Raw genomic sequence first — 22,928 nt, 5'->3', positions numbered from 1 at the left:
TACCAAATGCTTTTCCTGTGTCTATTGAGATGATCACATGATTTTTGCTTTTACTTCTGTTTATGTGGTGTATCACATTTATTAACTCATATATTTTTCGGGGGTGGGGGACAGAGTCTTGCTCTGTCACCCAGTCTGGAGTATAATGGCATGATCTTGGCTCATTGCAACCTCCACCTCCCCGGTTCAAAGGATATTCATACCTCAGCCTCACAAGTAGCAGGGATTGCAGGTGTGTGTCACCATGCCCAACTAATTTATTTGTATTTTTTAGTAGAGTCAGGGTTTTGCCATGTTGGCCAGGCTGGTCTCAAACTCCTGGCCTTAAGTGATCCAACCACCATGGCTTCCCAATGTGCTAGATTACAGGTGTGAGCCACTGTGCCTGGCCTGACTTGTGTATGTTAAACCAACCCTGAATCCCTGGTATGGAGCCCACTTGATCATGGTGTATTATCTTTTTGATACGCTGTTGAATTTGGTTAGCTAGTATTTTGTTGAGGATTTTTGCATTGATGTTCATAAGAGATATTTATAAATATGTGTATGAAAAGTTTCAGACACTTGTTTGTTTCCCACTGAAATGTTGGTTCCAACAGATCTACTGCATTCCCAGTAGTGTTCCGTGGTATTGATATTCTAAAGTTTATAAATCATTTCCCATGTAGATGAATATTGAAGTTGTTCCCAGGATGTTACTATTCAAGCAATACTAGCATGAACTTTTTTTTATTGTTATATTAAATTCCAGGGTACATGTGCAGGATGTGTAGGTTTGTTAAATAGGTAAATGTGTGCCATGGTGGTTTGCTGCACCTATCAACCCATCATCTAGGTATTAAGCCCAGCATGCATTAGTTATTTCTCCTGATGCTGTTCTTCCCACTGTCCCCAGAACGTTTTTAAATATGCCTCCTTATACACAATTGTGAAGGGTTCTCCGGGCTAGGTACCAAAAAGTAGACTTTTATCATGCATTCTAAACTTAACAGTGTGAAGTAAAACTACATTATAACCTTCTGTCCTGTCTTGACATTCATTCCAATCACCATCCTTCCCAATTACAGGCTTTTGATGGCCATTATTTTAGTTCTATCTAGCCCAGAAATTAGAGGCTGTATTAGTTCGTTCTCACACGGCTATGAAGAGACTGGGTAATTTATTCAGGAAAGAGGTTTAATTGACTCACAGTTCTGCATGGCTGGGGAGGCAGGAAACTTACAATCATGATGGAAGGTGAAGAGGAAGCAAGGCGCCTTCTTCGCAAGGCAGCAGGTGGAAGAATTGCTAGCAAGAGCAGGGAAATCTCCCTTATAAAACCATGAGACCTCGTGAGAACTCACTATCATGAGGACGGCATGGAGGAAACCGCCCCCATGATCCAATTACCTCCACCTGATCTCTCCCTTGACACCTGGCATTAGGGGGATTACAATTCAAGATGAGATTTTGGGTGGGGACACAGCCAAACCATTATCAGAGGCTATGACTGCTATCATTTTATACAAACTGTTTAGACTTACATACATTCTTACATTTCTTTTTGCATGTCTGACCTTCCTTTGGGGCCCATCCACTTCTCTTCATTGCAGAGTCAGCTTTTAAAAGTTTCTTTAGTGCTCTTAAGTGAGCTCCCTTAGTTTTTGTTTGAAATGTTATTTACTGTCATTCTTGAAAGACCACTGTACTGGTGACTCAATTCTAGAGTGACAATTGTTTTCCCTTGGCACTTTGAAGATATTATATAGCATAGTTTTCTGGCTTTCTTTGTCGGTGTGAAGAAGCCTGGGGTCATTCTAATTTTTGTTCCTTTGTAGGTGATCTTTTTTCTCTAGGTGGTTTAAGATTTTCCTTTTTTTTCATTTATTTATTCCCTTTTATTTTAAGTTCATTGGTACATGTGCAAGCTTGTTATCTAGGTAAACATGTGTCATGGGGGTTGGTTGTACAGATTATTTCATCACCCAGGTTCTAAGCCTATTACTCAATAGTTATTCTTCCTGGTCCTCTTTCTCCTTCCACCCTCCACCACTTGATAGGCCCCAGTGTGTGTTGTTCCCCTCTATGCGTCCATGTGTTCTCATCATTTAGCTCCCACTTATAAGTGAGATCAAGCAGTATTTGGTTTTCTGTTCCTGTGTTAGTTTGCTAAATATAATTGACACTAGCTCCATCCATGTCCCTGAAAAATACATGATCTTGTTTTTTTTTTTATGACTGCAAAGATTTTCAGTTGTGTTTTCAGTGCTCTACAGAAGTATAGAGAATGGTATCACAAACTCCCATGTGCTCATTCCCCAGCCACAGCAACTCATGCCACCCGTGTTTTTCTGTCTCCTTACTTACACTGTCTCCCTGCCAGGATTATTGTGAATCAGATCCCAGACTTCCTGTTGTTTCATCTATAACTATTTTGGTGCATATTTCTAAAATCATATTCTTTTAAAATTGAAACATTTTTAAAAATTGTAGTGGACAAATTATTGAGTAAAGTGCAAGCTAGGCATAAATTTCTAAGATAAAAGAGATCCCAAGATTGTGTAGAATAGAGAGGCCCTGAGCAATTCATCCAGACACCAGAGATTGCCAGCTCACTCTCATTTACCCATCCTGACATCCAACCCTACCCATTTCAGAGGCTAAGCCATTTGTCCGAGGTCACATAGAGAATGACTGGGAGAATCAGTAGAATTCCAATTCAGGGCTCTTCCTACAGCCCGTGTTCCCTACATTGTTCTTGAATCTTCCCAAAGTCCTGAGAAAGAAAAGAGGTAGGGAGTGGGAGTTGTGGCTATGGAGAAAGAGGAGTTGATATTTCCAATGTATATCAGAAGCAAACTTGAACTCACCTGTCACAGCCTTCCTTAGCATCAACAGCCAAACACAAATACCTGTGTTTTATATAGAATGCACTTCTGCCAACTCCCACTCTTGCTGTTTACACAAATTTGTTTCTTAATTATTGAAAACCTCCTGTGTGCCAGGTGATTCTCTAAGCCCTGGGGATGCTGCACTGAATTAAGCTGATGTCCCTGGCTTCATGCAACTTACATTCTAGCCAAGGAGAGGAAGCAAGCCCTCAACAAGGGCATACATGTCAGGGAAGCACCATGGAAAAAATAAAGCAAGGGGAGGGGCTGAGCAGTGTATGAGGGTGAGGTGACAGAGATGTCCTCTCCAATAAGGAGGCATTTCACCAGAGACCCGTGTTAAACTAAAGGACGCAAGAAGGTCAGAATTTACCTTAAACAGAGTTGATTTAACCACAAACGTTGAGGACAGGCCTGTGTGGGAAGCCCAGATTCCACAGAATGGAAGTCTGTATTCCAAAGTGAAGTTTGGGATCCTTTATACAGAGGAAGCTTGGGAAAGCCTAGCAGAATTTCAACATCTTTCTATGTAAGGTTTAATGCATCATTTAAATGATCTAATTAGTCCAGGTGGTCTTTTTCTTTGTGGAAAGGTAGATTAAACATTCCTCACTGAAGATTTAACAGTCTAGGCATCTCGGGTGTCATCTGGTCTTAGCAAGGTACACGACAATAAAGGAGTCAGTTAAACTATAACAAAGATCTGGGTTCGGTAGTGGGCAAGGCCTGGTTTCTGGTCTCTCCTACTCATTCACAGAAGAAGAACAATGGGAAAGAGAGTTCTCCTTTAATCTGAGAAGCAGAATTGGAAACCGGTGGTGCGACTCAGTCTTGGGTCTTCATATCCTTCTGGGTGTAATAAACTTGGAGGGTGCTGAAACAGTATTTTCTTTGACACCTTGAAGGAAGGGAGAAAGGGAGCTCTATGGCTCTCTAAGGGAAGAGTCCTTGGCATGTTCAAGGATCAAGAAGCCAGTATGATGATCATGGAGGGAGCAGAAGGAAGAGCAGAAGATGAGATGAGAGAAGAGTAGTGGGGCCAGAATCCTCTTGGGTCTTCTATGCACAGTCAAGATTGAGGGTTTTACTTTGAGTGGGATGGGAGCTCACTGAAGCACAGTTTTTAACTTCTCTAAGCAGGGAGAGGGGTGAACAGTGCTTGTGATAGGGTGTGAGGATAGTCAGTCCATTCTAGGACCAAGCAAAAATGGGTTATAAATTATTTGTTCCTGTTTTCCATGTAACAATTTCCTTCCTTTGATGTGGAGACAAAACAGAAAGAATGTTTGCTTTGGTAGATCATCTTCAGAGTCCCTCTGTGCTTAAGGAGGCGTATGCACATTGGAATGTCCTGACATGCGTGTCCAGGGTGCTGTTCTTGCCTTTTTTGTTGCAAACTCTTGTCCTTGAGGTGTTTGCCTTCTGATTTGAACCTAATCAGGGTATTGAATACTGTGACTGCTAAGAGATCATATTTTGCATAAGCTGCTTTTGAGAGAATGGTGAATGATTGATTCCTCAGAGAAAATGCCTAGCAGACCTCTGCAGATGGAGAATTCCTTATTTCCCGTATGTGTCATTCCCAGTTCTTTGTCTAGAGAGTCAAGTATTGAACTAAACGATATTTCAGGGTCTTCTCTCTCCTCCAAGTCAGTGGTGAAATGGAAAAGCAGGGGCTCCAGAACCAGCCTGATCAGTTTCCATACCAGCTCTATGAGTCAGGACCCTGCAGACTTGGGCACGTGACTTCATCTCTAGGCCTTTCTTCATCTGTGTCATGAGGGTAACAGCGCTGATCTTGAACACCATTGTCATTATTGAATAAAAATGCACATAATGTGCTGAGCTTTGCTGGGCACATAGATATCCCACAAGACAATTTCATTGCCTTGATTCGGGTGTCTAGGTGCGGGCGGGGATTGATATGGAGGGTGGCAGGTAGGGAGCGTCCTTATAGCTGTAGTCAGGGAAAACTGAAATAGTCAGTTGCTTCTCCGAGAGCAGCCGTGCCACCTCTGAAGCACCAGTAACTGGCAGGGCTGTCTGTCCCCTTTGGGCTACAACCTGGCTTCAATTCCGACCCTGACATTGTGTGCTTCTGAAGCCTTCTCCTCTTGTTTTGACACCTGAAGTCCCCCTGTATATCCTAGACTTCTCAGTCTACCAGAGCATTCACTTTACTTTCTTCATCCCACCCTGCCTTTGATAATGATGCCTAAGTCCCCGAGACAGGAGGAAGTCTTCCCCAGAAAGGTACTATAGCAGCACTTATACCCATGTTTAATGTCCCAGAAACCTTGTGTTCAAGTAATGCTTTCTCAAGGGTCTTATGTCTTTTCTGTTAGAGCTTCAGCCCCGTTCTTGTGTTCTGTTCTAAGTGAATGAAACGAACATGATGCTGTAGACACTGATGGGTTTGAAGGCCTATAACGAACAAGTTTTGTTGAACCAAGATTCTTTCTCGTCTTTATCCTTTTCATGCTAAGGAATTTCCTGTCTCCATTTCTTCTGTTCCCACCCTAGTCTGCACCCTCCTGATTCCCTAACGGGACCACTTTAACAGCCTCCCAACACCCTCTTCCTCTTCTCTATACGATTCTGCTCTTAGCAGCCAGATTCTCTTTAGAACACGCATGCTGGAACATGCCACTCCTTGCTTTAAACCCCTCAGTAGCTCCCTACTGCTCTTAGGGTCTCAGTCTGCTCCCATATTCTCACTCACCCAACTCAGAATGTCCTGACCTCTGAGGCCTCTCACCCTTAGCCTACACCACTTCCTGCCCCTCTGGGAACTGCAGTCACACTGGTACTTTCTATGACACAAAGAGACCCCCCACACACACCATGTGGAAGTCTTCTGCCCTTGCCCTGTGTGTTTGTAGGCTGGCTCTCAACTTCGGGTCTGAGCTGGAGCATCACCTTCTCAGAGAAGCATCCCCTGATGGGCCTAAGGGCTCCTCCCCAGTCATCTGGTCTCAGAACTCCCCTCAACTTCCTCCCTTTTACTTAATTTGCATTTAACTGCTGATTTGTCTTTCCCCCACCAGAATGCTAACTTCTCAAGGGTGGGAATCTGTTTTTCTTGTCCTCCCCTGGATCCCCAGCCCCTAGCAGTGCCTGGTAATAGTAAGTCCTCAATATATAGTTGCTGAATGAATTTATGATTACTTTTTATAACAGTGAAAGATTGCAAAGAATCTAATTATTCAGAAATAGGGTATTCACCAAAACAATTATGATAGAATTAGTCAGATGTGGTGGCTGACACCTATAGTCCCAATGACTCAGGAGGCTGAGGTAGGAGGATCACCTGAGCCCAGAAGGTCGAGGCTGCAGTGAGATATGATCACGCCATTATACTTTAGCCTGGGTGACTGGTTGAGGCCCTGTTTTTTTTTAAAAAAAAAGTTATGGTAGAATCATGTGATTGCCTGTTATGCTGTATAGAGGAATATATTATGGAATGAAAAAAATTGCTAGTCCTATTTTGTGAAAAAAAAATCTGTCAACATTCGGTTGTTTTTTGTTTTTGTTTGTTTGTTTGTTTTTTTGGTTGCTGTTTTAAAAAAAGACTGCAAGGACAGCTACCAAATATTAGCAGTGTTATCTCTGGGATGAGTGACTTTTCTTCTTTTCCTTAAAAAAAATTGTGTATTAAGTATTTCCTACAGTGAAACAAGTATTACTTTTATAGTGCAAACATGATTCTAAGCAGAGCTGTGCAATGCTGACCTGGCATGGGGTGGGAAGAAGGGGGTTAGGGAGGCGGTGCTTAGGGTCCAGAGTCTGAGTTGGCCTCATTCTGGTTTCAGCTCTGGAAGGAGTGAAGAATGAGTCCCCGGAGCCCATCCAGTCCCTCATGGATGACATACTGAGGGCTCAGGAAGATGCCCCCTTGCAACCTGCCTCAGCTTCCAGGCTGAGTCACCTAAGCAGCTTCTTTCAGAAAGCCTCTTGTGCCACAGGCACACTCAGGAAGAAGTACATCTTCAATTGAACAAGAAATAATATGAATAAAAAATGTAAAGAATAAAAAATGCACTGCCACACTGGTGGGGCAGGAGGGTGAAAGTCGTGCCCCTCAGAATAGGTAATGTCTATAAAAGGACAACCGAGGCCAGCACCAAAGTTCACCTGCAGAAGGTGGGTCTGTCTCAACACCAGCTGCCAGTCACTGTGAACCTTTAGAATTGGGGCTGTAGCTTCTTCCAGTTTGCCCAGATGTCAGTGAGACCACTCCATGGCAGACAGGGGGAGCTGTGTTTCAGGAAAGTCCCAGCCACTAGGACAAGCTGCACTCCAGGCAGACGTTTCGGTTCTTGTGCAAAGAACAGCGCAATCCATTCAAGTTCACAGGGGCAGGTGGCACTTGAAAATGTCAGGGTCAACTTGCAGGGCAGAAGTTAGCAGGGAAGTCTTCCTGGGGGAGTGGGAGAGCCCAGCAGAGTTTAGGAGGAGGGAAGGGCGACATCAGGGCAATCCTCTGAGTCTCTCTTTCCTCCTCAGGAACTGTTCAGGAAGATCCTGCAGTCTCTCTGCAGGCTCATGGGAGCTCCCAGAACTGAAGCAACATACAGATCCAGGCCACTCTAAGCTCTGCCTGCATTTTCACAGGGCACATTCTTGTGTATATTTGTGTGTGTGTGTTTGGTGCATGTGTGTCTGTGTGTGTGTTCTCTTCTTAATAAAACCAGCAATCACTGGACTAGATAGGGCCCACTCTAATCCACTGAGCTCCCCTTACCTTGGTAACATCTGCAAAGACCCTATTTTCAAACAAGGTCACATTCCGGGTTCTGAGTGGACATGAACTTTTTCAACCCAGTACATCTGGGAACAGAGCAGTGAAGGGTAGAAGAGATCAACCTGAGGATGAGGTTTGGATGCAGAGTTTTGAGAGAAGTGATCAGAGCTAGGGTCTAAGCAACATTGGTCTACTCCCTTGGAGGAGAATTTTCCCTTTTTCCTTCTGCCCTTTAGCCAGTGCTGCGGCCACCTCCTCTCTCATAGCTGGCATTTAAAAGCCAAAGGGATGCCACAACCTTCTAACGCATCTAGATATGAAGCTAAAATATTCAAAAAATTCCAGCAAGGTCAAAATAATCTCAGGCCTAGATTTGCCACCAGTGCCCTCTTCTGGGCAGCTTTATTTTATAGTAGTGTCACGAAACACTTGTTTGTCAATATATGTATTTGTGCACTAAGTGTCACCAGAAAATATATTTATGTCTGTTGGTTACAGCCTAAAAAGTTTAAGAAACCATGTTTAGATGTTTTCCCAGTCAGGAAAGGCCAAACTAAAAAGGGCTGTGTGTGTGTGTGTGTGTGTGTGTGTGTGTGTGTGTGAAAAAGAGAGATGGGGGCCCCCATTCCACTAAGATGACAGAGGCCGTGCAGGTTTTTTCTCTGTGATCTCCCCTCCTCCTACAAATCATGCCCAGAGGAGGGATCTTGAGGACCTGCCCCTGCCTCCCCAGACCCATCTCCACAAGGCCATCCTGGGCAGAGGACAGCAGAGCTCACATCTCTGTGGAGAGCAGACTGGGCTCACTGCAGGCCTCTGTGTCATTGTTCATCTTCACTTCATAAGTCTCATTCTGAGACCTCTCCTGACACACCATGGCTATCTGGCTCTCCTGGGAAAAGCACTTACAACATTCAAGATAGAGAAAATCAGCAGCAGCTGCCAACCCTCCTCCCCTTCCCTCAGCAAGTAAGGCATCATGCATCCACATATGCACACATGCACAAACACATGAACTTGTGTATACACACACACAGGCACACACACACATGAACATGCATGCAATTTCTGTGGCCTCATTTTCTTGTGATGGTTGATGAAGCCATGACGCCATGGAAGTGTTAAGATTAGGGAGAGGGTTCCATGTGGGAGGATGTCTGGTGTGGATCCAAGGAGATCTGAGTCCTGACTCCAATTCACTTACCCTCTGGCCCAAGTCACTTAGCCCACCCCATGCCTCAGTTTCTCTTTCTATGAAATAGGAGTGACATATGCCCTGCCTGACTCAGAGGCCTGTTGTGAGTTACAAATAAAGCAACAGATAAGACGGCGCTTTGAGACTGGGAAAAGTCAGCTTTGACCTAAGGGTCCTGGGCTGTGCCATAAAGGGCAGGGTGGGCCTGTGAGGAGGCCCACCTGTGAGGGCCTGCCCTCCCACCCCTACCTGCAACAGCTGAGCCTTTGGGCATTAGTTTGGCACAGCTGAGATGTCTGTGGTATCCTATTTTGATGGTGCCCTTGATTCTGACACCAGCTCCCTGCAGTAAAGGCACAGAAAGGAAACCTCACCTAGGAGGGTTTGCTCTCCCAAGCAGAGGGCAGTGAGCCGGAGTCTCTACTGAGCCTGAATCCTTCCCGAACTCCAGACCTGCCTGTACCAGAACATGTCTTTCCCTATGGGGACACAGTCCTCTGCTCACTGGGTCCTGTCTTCTTCAGCTCTGAGCCATGAGCTCTTCCTTTTCCTGTTTGTGCTCAGCTCAGTGCCTCTCTCCATCTTTATCCTCAGACCCCAGAAGGCATTAAGGGAAGATCCCAGTCCATCTTCTTGGAGCTGAGAGCTGGATCAGTGCCCCTGGCTTTGAGGCAGGGTAGGGGCAGTTCTCTCTCAGGGAGGCCTGCAGATCGCCACCTGCCCCACGGTGGGAAGGAAAGATGACAGGTGGGAGCTCCAGGTGGATTGGGAGGGGAGGGAGATGGAGTGGGCTTTGGCAAGGCATAGGGGGATAAGCTTGAGATGCAGAGTGGCAGCAGGCAGGCAACAGCATTTCTGGAGACCACCAGGCACAGGACGTGCTGGCCTGTCCTCAGGACAAGCAATGCCAGGGCCTGAGCTGCCCTTACCCTTCAGGACGAGGCCCGGGAACTGGAATGTGGGCTATGCTTTTCTTCACCAAACTGAAGCTTGGCACCCTGAGTGTTGTTTGTACCAACTGCAGTAGGCAGACAGGGAACCAACGCTTCATGAGCACTGACTGTGTGCTGTGCACTGTACTGTGTGCTTTCTGTTTGTTTGCTTCATGGAGAGATGTATCTCTGGGGAGAGGGAAATCCCCTGAGAATCCCCCCTCTCCTCTAAAGCCCCCGCCACCCCAGGTTCTCTAAAAATCCCTCTCCCCTTATGTCACAGAGAATAAAGCTTCACAGGAAAATGCCCTTAGAAAGGGGGATTTAATTCACTCTGAGATGCTAAAGATGGCCACGGAGACCTCCTTAAGCAGAGGCTTTCAGGAGACCAACAGAGAAGAAGGCAGTGCAGGGACCCAGCGTGTCCTCAACTTTGGCTAAATAAACCTGTAATCGACTGAAACATGTCGCAGGCACTTTTTGGTTAACAAGGTCAACAGAGGCACAAGCACCAAAGTGCACCTGAAGAAGTTGGGTCTATCTACGAACCACTTGTGAGTCACTGTGAATATTCAGAACTGGGGGCTAAAGCTTATTCCAGTTGTCTGTCTGGATGTCAGTGAGGCCACTCCATAGTAGATTCTCCCACCTTTGGTTTAATGGGATGGACAACTTTGGATTAGGACTAAGGAGGTAGATTTGATCTTGGAAGATACCTTAGGCTTCTTGTCTCTTATCTCCCTAGGAAACTGTTGGCTGTCAGTATCTATACTAGGGGTAAGCCCAAGTGACAGAATAGTTCTGGAAGCATCTCCTTGAGTTTTCAGGAAAGGTTTCACTGACACAAGAAGAGAGTAGGGTGGCAGAGCAGCATCGGGTTTGGTTTTCAATTCCCTTTTCTATCTCCATACGTGTTGGGTGAAATTCACAGGGTTGCCACACTCCCGTGGGTATATTTGGATTACGGATGAGAGCATAAGAAGGTGGGCTGTGGGATACATACAGTGGAGTGCTGCTGACTACAGCCCCCGTCATGTAAGAAAGCACGTCAGATTGCCATAGAACAAGTTATGCTATTGTTGGAATAACTGAAGTTCATTCTTATTTAGTTTTTAAAATCATTCTGAAACTTTGTCCCCCCTACCGCATAGTAGTTGAAGGGTACTCCGTTTTCCCTTTTTCTGTCCTAACCAAGAAACAGAGCGTGCCTCAACTGTTCTGTGACCCCATCAGCTGCACAATTTGCCCTGCAGGCTGGAACCCAAGGTTACGCTTTGAACATTCCCAGACACCTACAAAGGTGTTTAGGTTGTTGCCCCAAACACTGAGAGGAACTGGCCAGGCCCTGAGCCAAATGCCTTAATCTCTCATCAACTCCATTCCCTGATCCTCGTGCTGCAGACCTCGCTAGGTAGAGCACCTCTTTCCCTAACTGCCTATCTGGAGGAAATGGTGAAACCCAGTTTCTACCTAAGTTCTCGTAATAAATTTGAACTGATCACCCTGGCATCTAGTGCTTCTTTCTTTGGGATTCCAACTGGTCCCATCTTGGGATGGTTTGGGGTACTCCCTTGTGGGAACTCCCCAGATGCCACTGCTGGGGTGACTCCAGCTGTGAATTTACTGGAAAAGAACACAGGTATTCCTGACTAGTTCTTTATGCTCCTTCAAAGGTCAGAGCTCAATATCGTTGCACCTGATTTCTCATCCACAAAATGGTATTTATAACACCTCTGTGGAACTGTCCTCCAATACTCTTCTTCCTTTTTAAAAAACCATGCATTTGGCTGCCTGGAATGGAGAATATGTTTTCCACCCTCCCTTGCAGCTAGGTGTGGCCACGTAGCTAAGTTCTGACCAAGCAGTGGAAGGCAGAGTCCCATATGGCACTTTCAAGAAGTATTCTTAAAGAGCAAGGGCACATGCATTTCTATCCTGCCTGTCTTCTTCGTGACTAAAATGAAACACGATGCCTGGGGCTAAAGAGTGATCTTAAACCATCAGCAGGAAGTGATATATTAAAAGGCAGAAGAGCCAAAAGATAGAAAGAACCTAGATCACTTATGCTAGCAGAGGTATTCATCATTTTGCACAGTTTACCTTCAGACTTTGCTCATAAGGGGGCAAGGGAGTGTGAGTTTTCTATCACAGGCAAACCCAATCCTGAGGGATTGACTTAATCTATCAACATTGCTGTGAGGATTTAAGGAGATAATATAAAATCCTTAGCAGTTTTTCTGGCATGAAGTCAGAGGGCAACTTTTTTTTTTTCTCAAAAGTAATGAAATATTAAGGCTATTGAAACTTGGTTCTGAGAACACTGAAAGATATGGAAAGACCATAGAACCTGTTTCCACATTGGCCAGAATGGACTGACATTACATCTTTAAAGTTGGTCATAATCAGAATGTTTTTCACTGCTTCTAAATTGTATGCACTATTGGATAAAACTGGAACAGTACATGGCCGGGTGCGGTGGCTCATGCCTGTAATCCCAGCACTCTGGGAGGCTGAGGCGAGCGGATCATGAGGTCAGGAGATCGAGACCATCCTGGCTAACACGGTGAAACCCCGTTTCTACTAAAAATACAAAAAAAAATGAGCCGGGCGTGGTGGCGGGTGCCTGTAGTCCCAGCTACTCGGGAGGCTGAGGCAAAAGAATGGCGTGAACCCAGGAGGCAGAGCTTGCAGTGAGCAGAAATCACACCACTGCACTCCAGCCTGGGTGACAGAGAGAGACTCTGTCTCAAAAAAAAAAAACAAAAAAAACTGTAACAGTACTGACTCCATGTTAGAGAAGAGCTTGTTTGCTTGAATACAGTTATTGCTTTTCCTGAGACTGTAGATTATTCATTAAAAACAGCCTCAGAAATACAGGACCTTCAGCAGACATAAAAGAAAAAACACTGACAAAAAACTCTGGGAATGGGCTGAGTGGCTTGATAAGAATAGCCTGATGGTACCTGCAGAAGGTCATACAACATTGACCAAGAAAACAGTGATTGCCTGCCTGCCTGCCTGAGACTTCACATGTTTCATAAGAATGCTCTGATCAGCCAGGTACAGTGGTTCAGACTGGTGTTCCTAGCACTTCAGGAAGCTGAGGTAGGAGGATTGCTTGAGGCCAGGAGGATGAAACCAGCCTGTGCAAAAAAGCGAGACCCTGCCTATACACAAACAAAAATAATAATAATAATTAATAATAATATTAGCTAGGTATGGTGGTGCATGCCTGTCATCTTATCTACTCAGGAGGATCACTTGAGTCCAGGAGGTCAAGGCTGCACTGAGCCAAGATAACATCACTGCACTCCAGCCTGGGTGACAAAGTGAGACCCTGTATCTAAAAAGAGAGACAGAAAAAAAGCTAAGGCTATTTTCAGGTTAGGTCAGGCTTAGTAACAAAAACTTTTTGTGAAATGCTTCGATCATTGTTTGCCCTGCTCCTAATTTCCCTTAAAACCTCCCGGATCAGAGAGGTGGTCTTTGAAGATGAGTTCACAGCCTCCCTCGAGTTTTTGGCTTCCTGAATGTAGCTAACTTTCCCTTTCACCAACATTCGTCTCTAGACTTTTGGCTTTCAAGCAACAAGTGGCCTAGATCTGGGTTTGGTTACAAATTTTGGCAAGCCCAGCCAGAAGCCCTGTGCTCTGGGCTGTTTGCACCCTGTCAGCTCCCAACAGACAAAGCAATTGGTCACAGCTTCATACCAGGACTAACTCATCCATATTGTTGGGAGGACTTCTTGGTTCCCAAGAGGTGGAGCAATTGATGGCGGCAGCAGGTCAGGGCTAACTCACTCACATTACCAGAGGTTAGCGGCAAATGCTCCGTGGCACTGGCTACTCATGGCAGAAGGGAACTGCAGAGACAGCCCCAAAGTCTGCCAAAGAGAGGCTGCCAAAACTCTTTCTACTTCAGGGAAACTTCCTCCTTTCCCCCATTCAGTACTGACTGCCTACTTTTGCTTTTAGTTGGTGAGAGGAAACTAGCTTTATTTTTTTTATTTTTATCTTTTTTGAGATGGAGTCTCGCTCTGTCGCCCAGGCTGGTGTGCAGTGGCGCAATCTCGGCTCACTGCAAGCTCTGCCTCCTGGGTTCATCCCATTCTCCTGCCTCAGCATCCTAGGAGTAGCTGGGACTACAGGCGCCAGCCACCATGCCCGGCTAATTTTTGTATTTTTAGTAGAGATGGGGTTTCACCTTGTTAGCCAGGATGGTCTCCATCTCCTGACCTCGTGATCCGCCCGCCTTGGCCTCCCAAAGTGCTGGGAAACTAGCTTTTTGGATGAGCTGATGAGCTGTACAACCAGGTAAGTCTACTGGGGTGCAAAGTAGTAGTCCACTTTCTTTACCATTTGGGCCTTTGGACCATTTGTGGTACCACTGGTAGAAAAAATGACTCATAGTGACTCCATACCAGTCTCTTCCTTTGTGAAAGCCTGGGTTGGAAAAGTGCTTCATTTGTTTTGGTTGTGTTTTGTTTGTGTCCACCATGGGAAGTTTTTTTCATCAATCCCCTCTCAGAGCCTGCTGTGGTTCATATTGGCTGACTGGTAAGCCTACAGTGATAACCCTATGACAAAAAAGATAATCTACTGCAATAAGGTGTGGCCAATGTACGTGATACATGAGGAAGATAGGTGGCCATTACATGGTTCTTTGAATTTACAGCTTGAACATTTCAATCTGAGATCCGGAAATTGGGACTGCATACCTTATATTCAAGCTTCTATGTTGGTACATAATAAGCATGCTTCCCAGAAAGGTTGCTGGCTGATGGTGCAAACAGGACCATATCAGGTAAAATCTCCTCACTCTCCATTACCTGAGGAGGAAGAGAAGGAGATAGGATAATCTTATCAACTATAAACCCTCCACAGGCAAATGATGCTGAGGCTTTGCAGGTGCCTGTCCCATTGCAGCCTGCTCTGGTGCCTGTGCAGGTTCCCATGGAGGCCCCAGCTGCAGTACCAGCACAGTACCCTGAGTTGCCCCATCTCTGCCCCCTCCACCAGAGGATTATCCAGATAATACAGACTTACAGGGTGTGGTGGCCCCTCCTCATTTTAAAGGTAGCCAAGAAATAGGCTCCCCTTTTAAGACCTGACAAGGCAACTAAATTTGACCAGAGCGTACACCCTCATGTGGCAGAACAATTTCTGTTATGCAAATTGCCCGTTGGAGGATTAAATGCACAGGACCATACTCCTGGGCTATTTTGGTTATTCACCATTTTCTATCTTTGACTAAGTAAATTGAAAAATATTCAAGTCCATCCTATAGGGATGATCCATAGGAGATGACTGAAATATTCACCAGTATTTCTTCTACTCATCATTCCACAATAGAAGGTGTACAAGCATTATTAAATTTTATGATGAAAGGGGGTTATTTTTAGACAAGACTAATGATGGAGCCAGAAGGCTATACCAGGAAGACCCTGCTGGGTCCTCCAACATCCCAGAGGCAATTTCCTTAGTGAAACGCAAATGAAACCTTAATAATGAGGTTATATCTTGACTGTAGGATTACTCCTAAGAAAGGGAGTACCTAAGCAGCAAAGCCTCAATAAAAAACATCCATGACCTCTGGTAGGAGGCCAATGAAAACCCAGCCGCTTGGTTGGAACAAGTGTATCAGGCTTACAGAAAATATTCAGATATTGATCCAGAGGCTCTGGAACATGTTTGGGTCATAAATATAACTTTCATCAGCCAAAGTGCTTCTGACATTAACAGAAAATTAGAAAAGCAGGAAGGGACTGTTGGAATGAACCCTTCCCAGTTTACAGATATTGCTTACAAAGACTTCAATGCTAGAGAAACAAGAAAAGCTAGACAGGCAACCATTTTTGTGGAGACTGTTCAAAAAGGTGGAAGAATGACGGGTGAAATAGAAAGGAATCCCTAGACAAGGACCAGTGTGCCTACAGTTGGGAAATCTGGACATGAGAAGTATGCCCCCCTAAGCTACAGAGAAAAGATGGTAATAAAAAAGACAAGGGAGAGGAAAAGGGAAATATACACCAAAGAAGGAGATGGTGGAGCAGGATTGTGACTCTGATGAAGACTGATGGGGCACAGGGACTCCGCCTGATTTAACAGAGCAACAATAATTTCCCTACAGGAGCCCTGGGTACAAGCGACAGTGGGGAACAAAATGACTGGCTTATTGGTTGATACTGTAGCAATGTTTCCAGCCAAGGCTGGAGTCACTGGGAAGTTACAACAGAGATTCTTTCTTAAGCCCTAAGAATATAAATTGAGGGATATAAGATTGAGGTATAGCTTTCTGTATATGCCACATTGCCCTATTCCATTGTTGGGCCAAGATTTGTTATGTAAATTAAATGCCCAAGTCACTTTTGCTCCTGAGAAACAACATCTAAGAATCCAGGTATCACCCAAACATGTCCTATGCCTACAGGCACTGGTGATTCAGCCAGAGAAAAGAACTCAAGAACCATTCCTGCTGGAAGTCTACAACAGAGGGAGTAGCACTGTTTGGGAAGACAGGGAACCTGAACTAGCAGTCAAAGCTCAGCCTGTGCACGCTGAATTTAAAAAGGCATTAATTCCACATAAAAACAACACTGCTTAAAAGGTAAAGAATTAGAAGTCATACAGGGGGATTACACAGGTTTCTAAAGCACAGACTTATTCAATCATGACAGTCTCAATACAATACCACCATCTTGCCAGTGAAGAAACCAAACTCCAATTAGTATCAATTTGTGCAAATTTGAGAGCTATTAATGACATCGTTCAAGATACCCACCCAATCATGGCTAACCCATATACCCCACTTACAGCTACCCCAGGGATTATGGCTGGTTCTCAGCGTAGGAATTAAAGGATGCTTTTGTTCAGTGTCTACTAATTGAGGAGAAAGCCCAGTTGTTTTTGCACTTGAATGGCAAGATCTGGAGACTAGGGCAAACTTCCAAAACTGCTAGACTGTACTGCCCAAATATTTAAGTATTCCTTTACCATTTTTGAAAAAAATCTTACTAAAAGATTTGAGAAGCTTGCAATTAAACAGGGGAATACTATTACAATGCATGGGTAATTTACTCATTGCTAGCCCCACTTATGAAGACTGTTTATACCAGTTTTTGTTTGATTGTTTTGAAACAAGGTCTCACTCTGCCACCCATGCTAGAGTGCAGTGGTGTGATCATGGGTCACTGCAGCCTTGCCCTCCTAGGCTCAAGCGAGCTTCCCACCTTAGCCTCCCAAGTAGCTGGGACTGCATATGTGTGCCACTGCACATGGCTAATTTTTAAAATGTATTTGTTGTAGAGATGGAGTCTCACAGTGTTGTCCAGGCTGGCCTTGAACTTTTGTGCTTAAGCGATCCTTCAACGGGGGCCTCCCAAAGTGTCTGGATTACAGGCGTGAGCCACCGCACCCGGCCAATACTAGTTTTAAACAACCTGGTGGAATTGGATCATAAAGTATCTCTTTGCAAATATGCAAAGAGCAGGTAGTCTATTCAGGGGTTTGCCTGCAATAAGGTAGGCAGAGTCTGATGCCTGACAGGTAACAAGCAATAGCCACTATCAAGGCTCTCAAAAATCAGATAACTAAAAGGAGCCTTAGGTATAGTTGGCTTTTGTCACCTTTGATCCCTAATTTTGGTCTCCTAGTAAAGCACTTATCTGAGGCATTTAAAATGTCAGAGTCGGAACCTTTATATTAGACAGTGGAATGCCAACAGTCATTCAATAACATTAAAGAAAAACTAAGGAAATTCTTTATGGGCCCCCAAGATATTTACCCTAAGATAGTTACGTTGAATTTCACCCTGACCATGTAAATTGATGGCTTATCTTCACAGGCATGGAACAAGACACGTAAGTCATCCCTCTTCTCACCTGAGACAAATGCATATCTGATTGCTCCCCCTGCCTGTTTATCTTATGTAAAAATGCAGATACATTGAACTAGATGAATGTTTAAGTGACTGTTCCCCTACCCTCTTACATGTGAAGGCTAATTAAAGACTCAAAAGAATGCAACTGCTTGCCTCTTATCTACCCATACCCTTTTAAAAATGTATCTTCTTCTTTCAATACCTGGCCTTTTCCCTTTAAATATTGGGATCCCAAGACCCTCTTTGGAAAAAGCATGAAACACAATGTTTCCTGTGGATCTACGTTCTTTCCTGGGCATGTCCTCAACCTCAGCAAATAAACCTAAAATGATCAGGATTCACCTTGGTCATTTTTCTTTAGTTTACATTTCCTAAGCTACAGACCTGTGCAGCACATGACTATACTGAATACTGTGGGCAACTTCAACATGATGGTATCTGTGTCTCCAAATGTCTCAACAGAGAAAAGGCACAGTAAACATATGGTTTGAAAGATAAAAGTGGTATGCCTCTAAAGGGCACTATAGCATTATAGTATTTACATGTCTTTGTCCAGGGTTCCTGGCTCATAACTTCTATAGCCCTCATTATAGTCTTGTTATAGTGCTGGGACACTTTAGGCTCAGAAAACGGACTCTCTCTGTCTCTTTCTCCTGCCCTCCTTTCACCTGCCCAAGGCAGGACTCTGCACATCATAAGATCCTCATTCCAGAGAGGGTCCTGCCCATCCTTAGGAGGTGGGAATGCTGCACAGAGAGGCCAAGAAGAATCTGGATAAGCCTTGGTGGGTTATCCCATCTCATACAACTAGTGTTAGATCATCCCTTCTGGTCCAGTTGTATTTGTACATGGTTGTCAATCATGTCTACCCAATGATGTCTCCATTGAAGGCTCAAGAGGACAGGGCTCAGGGAGCTTCCGGAAAGCTGAACACGTGGAGGCTGACAAAACTCTTCCCTATGCCAGGAGGGTGGCACACCCCAACTCCACAGAAGCTCCTGGGTTAGGGACCCCTCCAGACTCACCCTATGTATCTCTTCATCTGGCTGTTTATTTGTATCATGTAAAATACCCTTTGTAATAAACCAGTAAACATAAGTGTTTCCCTGAGTTGTGTGAGCACTCTAGCAAATTAATCAAACACAAAGAAGAGGTCATAGGAACCCCAACTTGAAGCTGGTGGGTCAGATGTTCTAGAGACCTGGACTTGCTATCTTGGGAAGGAGGGGACAGTCTTGGGAGACTGAGCCTACAACCTGTGGGATCTGATGCTATCTCCAGGTAGGCGGTGTCACAATTGAACTGGAGGACACCTAGCTGGTGTCCCCTCCAGAACTGCTTGCTTGCTTGGTGTGTGGGGAGAAATTCCCCTGTATGTGGTCATAGAAGTCTTCCATGTTGATGGTTGCTGTGGTGTGAGAGCAGAAGAAAAACACATTGGAGGTGGTTTTTCCACACACAGGCACTTACTATGAATGGAGCTTGCAGGACTGGAAGTTGCTCTGGGTGAGTCAGGGAGTGTGTGTTGCATGCAGGTGAAAGCCTAGGACATTACTGCACACTGTTGTGGACTTTATAAACAGTGGACACTTAGGCTACACTAAATTTGTTAAAATATTGTTCTTTCTTCAGTAAATTAACCTTAGGTTTCTGTATCTCTTTCACTTTATACACCTTTTAATTTTTTAAACTTTTTGACTCTTGTAATAACGCTTAGTTTAAAACACAACTGTACAGCTTTTCTTTATAAGCTTTTTTCTATTTAAAAAAATTTTTTTGTAGTTTTTAAACTTTTCTGTTAAAAATTAAGACCCAAACACACACATTAGCTCAGGCCTAAACAGGGTCAGGATCATCAATATCACTGTCTTCCATGTGTTGTCCCACTGGAAGGTCTTCAGGGGCAGTAACACGTATGAAGCTGCCGCGTCTTATGATAACAATGCTTCCTTCTGGGATATTTCCTGAAGGCTCTTGGCTGAATCTGCTTTTCAGTCAGCTTCGTTTTTGGAAAGCAAAGGCCGGGCATGGTGGCTCACACCTGTAATCCCCGTACTTTGGGAGGACAAGGTAGAAGGATCACATATAGCCAGGAGTTCAACACCAGTTTAGACAACAGAGCAAGAACCTGTCTCTACAAAAAGTAAAGATAAAAAAAATTAGTTGGGTGTGATAGTGTGCATCTGTTGTCCAGCTACTTGGGGGACTGAGGTGAGAGAATGGCGTGAGCCCAGTTCAACACTTTAGTGAGCTATGATTATGCCGCTGCAGTCCAGCCTGGGCAACAGAGCGAGACTCTGTCTCAAAAACAAAACAAAACTAGAAAGAGTACACTCTAAAATAATAATAAAAGTATTGTAAACACATAAACCAGTAACAGTCATTTATGATCATTATCAAGTATTGTGTACTGTATGTAACTCTCCAAGCTATACTCATATACACTGACAACTCAGGTTTGCTTATACAAGGACCACCACAAACATGTGTCATGCGTTGTGCTACCATGTTATGATAGTTACTATGCCACTAGGTCACAGAAATTGCTCAGCTCTGTTATAATCTATGGAACCACCTTCCTATATGCAGTCTGTTGTTGGCTGAAATATCGTTATGCAGCCCGTGACTGTGCATTGGCATTTGTCCACTTGGCCTTCAGCCTAGCTTTGTACTTTGTCTTTGACATTTTGGCTTCCACTGCAATTTACTTCAGGCTTGGACTCCTTGAGGATCTCTCCAAACCTGCCATGGTCTGTTTCTTGCCACCAGTCCCTAGCTGCACATTCTTAGGGCAGCTGCCCCAGCTTAGTCTGATTTATGGGGCCCTTATCTCATAACTTTTAGAATCTTGACCAAGTCAGGCTACCCGGCAGGAGGAAATGTCAAAGGCAGAGGCAAAAGTGGCCCTCTCACTTTGTCTGTATCTCCAGGGTCTTCCTTTGCATGGTCTCCTTTCCTTCTACCCTCAAGTCCATTCCTCTCCTGTTTCTCTCCGCCCCTCCAGGTTTCCTCCTTTAACCGCATCACCTAGAGTCATCTTCACCCTGCAAAGTGGTTTTGTTCAAACTAATGTATTAACACTCAACTCAGTGCAGTTGCCCTTTGAATGATCACACCCAGGAGACTTTTTTCTAATTAGTGTTCACCTTGACTGTACTATATTGCAGTGTTGATCATTTTGTCCTTTGGCTCAGATAGCTGTAAACTGCCTTCTATTTCACTGATTCATCATTCTCTCATCTTCCTTTCCCATCTTCAAATGTGGACATTTCTTAAAGGTCATTCTCTGTTCCTCATTTTTTTTCAAAAACTTTTAAGAAAATATACATAATAAAATGTACCTTAACCCTGTTCAAATGTACACTTCATTCATGTTGAACATACTCGCATTGTTGTGCGACCAGTCTCCAGAACTTTTCCTCTTGCAAAACTGAAATTCTTACACCCGTAAAACAACTCCCTATTTGCCCTTCCCCCAGCCCCTGACAATCACTCTTCTACTTTCTGTCTCTATGAATCTGACTACTCTAGCAACCTCATGTAAGTAGAATAATACAGTATTTGTCTTTTGACTGGCTTTTTCACTGAGTATAATGTGATGGTTAATTTTATGTGTCAACTTGGCTGAGCCACCGTACCCATACATTTGGCCAACATTATTCTGGGTGTTTCTGTGAAGGTGTTTTTTGGATGAGATTAACAATTAAATCAATGGACTCTAAGTAAAGCAGATTACCCTCCGTAATGTGGGTGGACCTCATCCAATTAGGTGAAGACCTTACTAGAGCAAAGACTGACTTCCCCTGAACAAGGAGTTGTGCCAGCAGACTGCCTTTGGCCTTGAACCATAACTCTTCCCTAGGTCTCCAGCCTGCCAGCCAATACAATCAGATTTTCACTCACCAGTCCTCCACAACTGCATGAGCTAATTCTTTAAGCCTCTTTTTCGCTCTGTGTAGACACACACACACACACACACACCCTGCTGGTTGTTTCTCTGGAGAACCCTAATACAAATAATAGCCTCAGGGCTCATCCATGTCGTAGCATGTGTCAGAACTTCCTTCCAAGACTGAATCATATTCCACTGTATGTATATACCACACTTTATCCACTCATCTGTCAATAGACACTTGGGTTGCTTCTACCTTTTGGCTGTTGCGAATAATGCTGTTATAAACACAGGTGTGCAAAAATGTCTTCAAGACACTGCTTTTACTTCTGTTGTTTACAAACCCAGACGTGAAATTGTTGGATCATATGGTAATTCTATTTTTAATTTTTTTCCATAGCGGCTACACCATTTTACATTCCCACCAGCCATGTACAAAAGTTCTAATTTCTCTATATCCTTGCCATCATTTATTTTTTGTTTTGCTCCTTTTGGGTTGAGGTTTTTTCTTTCTTCTTTTTTTTTGAGACAGGGTCTTGCTCTGTCACCCAGGCTGGAGTGCAGTGGTGCAATTATAGCTCACTACAGCCTTGAACTCCTGGGCTCACACAATCCTCCTACCTCAGCCTCTTGGGTAGCTGGGACTACAGGTGTGTGCCACGATTCCCCCCTAATATTTTTTTAAATTTTTTGCAGAGATCTGGTCTCACTATGTTACACAGGATGGTCTTGAACACCTGCCCTCAAGTTATCCTCTCGCTTCAGCTTCCCAAAGTGCTGGAATTGCAAGTATAAGCCACTGTGCCTGGCTGTGTGTGTGTGTGTGTGTGTGTGTGTGTAATAGTAGCCATCCCAATGGATTGCAGTGGTACCTCATCGTGGCTTTGAGTTGCATTTTCCCAGTGACTGGGATGTCGAGCATCTTTTCATGTGCCTGTGGGCCATTTGCACATCTTTTTTGGAGAAATATCTATTTAAGTATTTTGCCCATTTTTTAAATCAGATTGTTTTCATGTTGCTGAGATATAGAAGTTCTTTATATATTCTGGTTATTAACCCCTTATCAGATAGATGATTTACAAATACTTGCTCCCATTCTGTAGGTTGCCTTTTCACTCTGTTGATCCTGTCCTTCAATGCACAGAAGTTGTAACTTTTGTTGTTGTCCAATTCATCTATTTTTATGTTATTTTACAAATCCCTCAACTCATCATCAATGTTTTTGTTGCCTGTGCTTTTTGGTGTCATAGCCAAGGAATCATTGCCAAATGCAATGTCATAAAGCTTTTCCCCTCTGTTTTCTTCTACCAGTTTTATAGTTTTATAGCTTTTAACTTTAATTTTTAACTTCATTTTAACTTTAGAAAATCCATCTTAAGTTAATTTGGATATATTGTATAAGACAAGGATCCTACTT

General features: G+C 44.1%; 1 protein-coding gene across 10 annotated transcripts in view; it reads right to left on the bottom strand.

Moving 5' to 3' along the window:
• CLEC2D (C-type lectin domain family 2 member D) overlaps nt 1–22,928 on the bottom strand; it is a 123,641-nt gene that overhangs the window by 95,756 nt on the left and 4,957 nt on the right. For 7 of the 10 annotated variants that reach the window (XM_063786319.1, XM_063786320.1, XM_063786324.1 and 4 more), the window contains exon 2: nt 14,459–14,569. The exons of the other annotated variants lie outside the window; for them this stretch is intronic. The gene's annotated coding sequence lies outside the window, so the exon portion shown is untranslated. The remainder of the gene's footprint in view (nt 1–14,458; nt 14,570–22,928) is intronic. 10 annotated transcript variants of the gene reach the window in all.

The sequence above is a fragment of the Pan troglodytes genome, chromosome 10 (assembly GCF_028858775.2).
Source record: "Pan troglodytes isolate AG18354 chromosome 10, NHGRI_mPanTro3-v2.0_pri, whole genome shotgun sequence".
NCBI classification, from domain to species: Eukaryota; Metazoa; Chordata; class Mammalia; order Primates; family Hominidae; genus Pan; species Pan troglodytes.
This window is presented reverse-complemented; position numbering and strand designations above follow the sequence as displayed.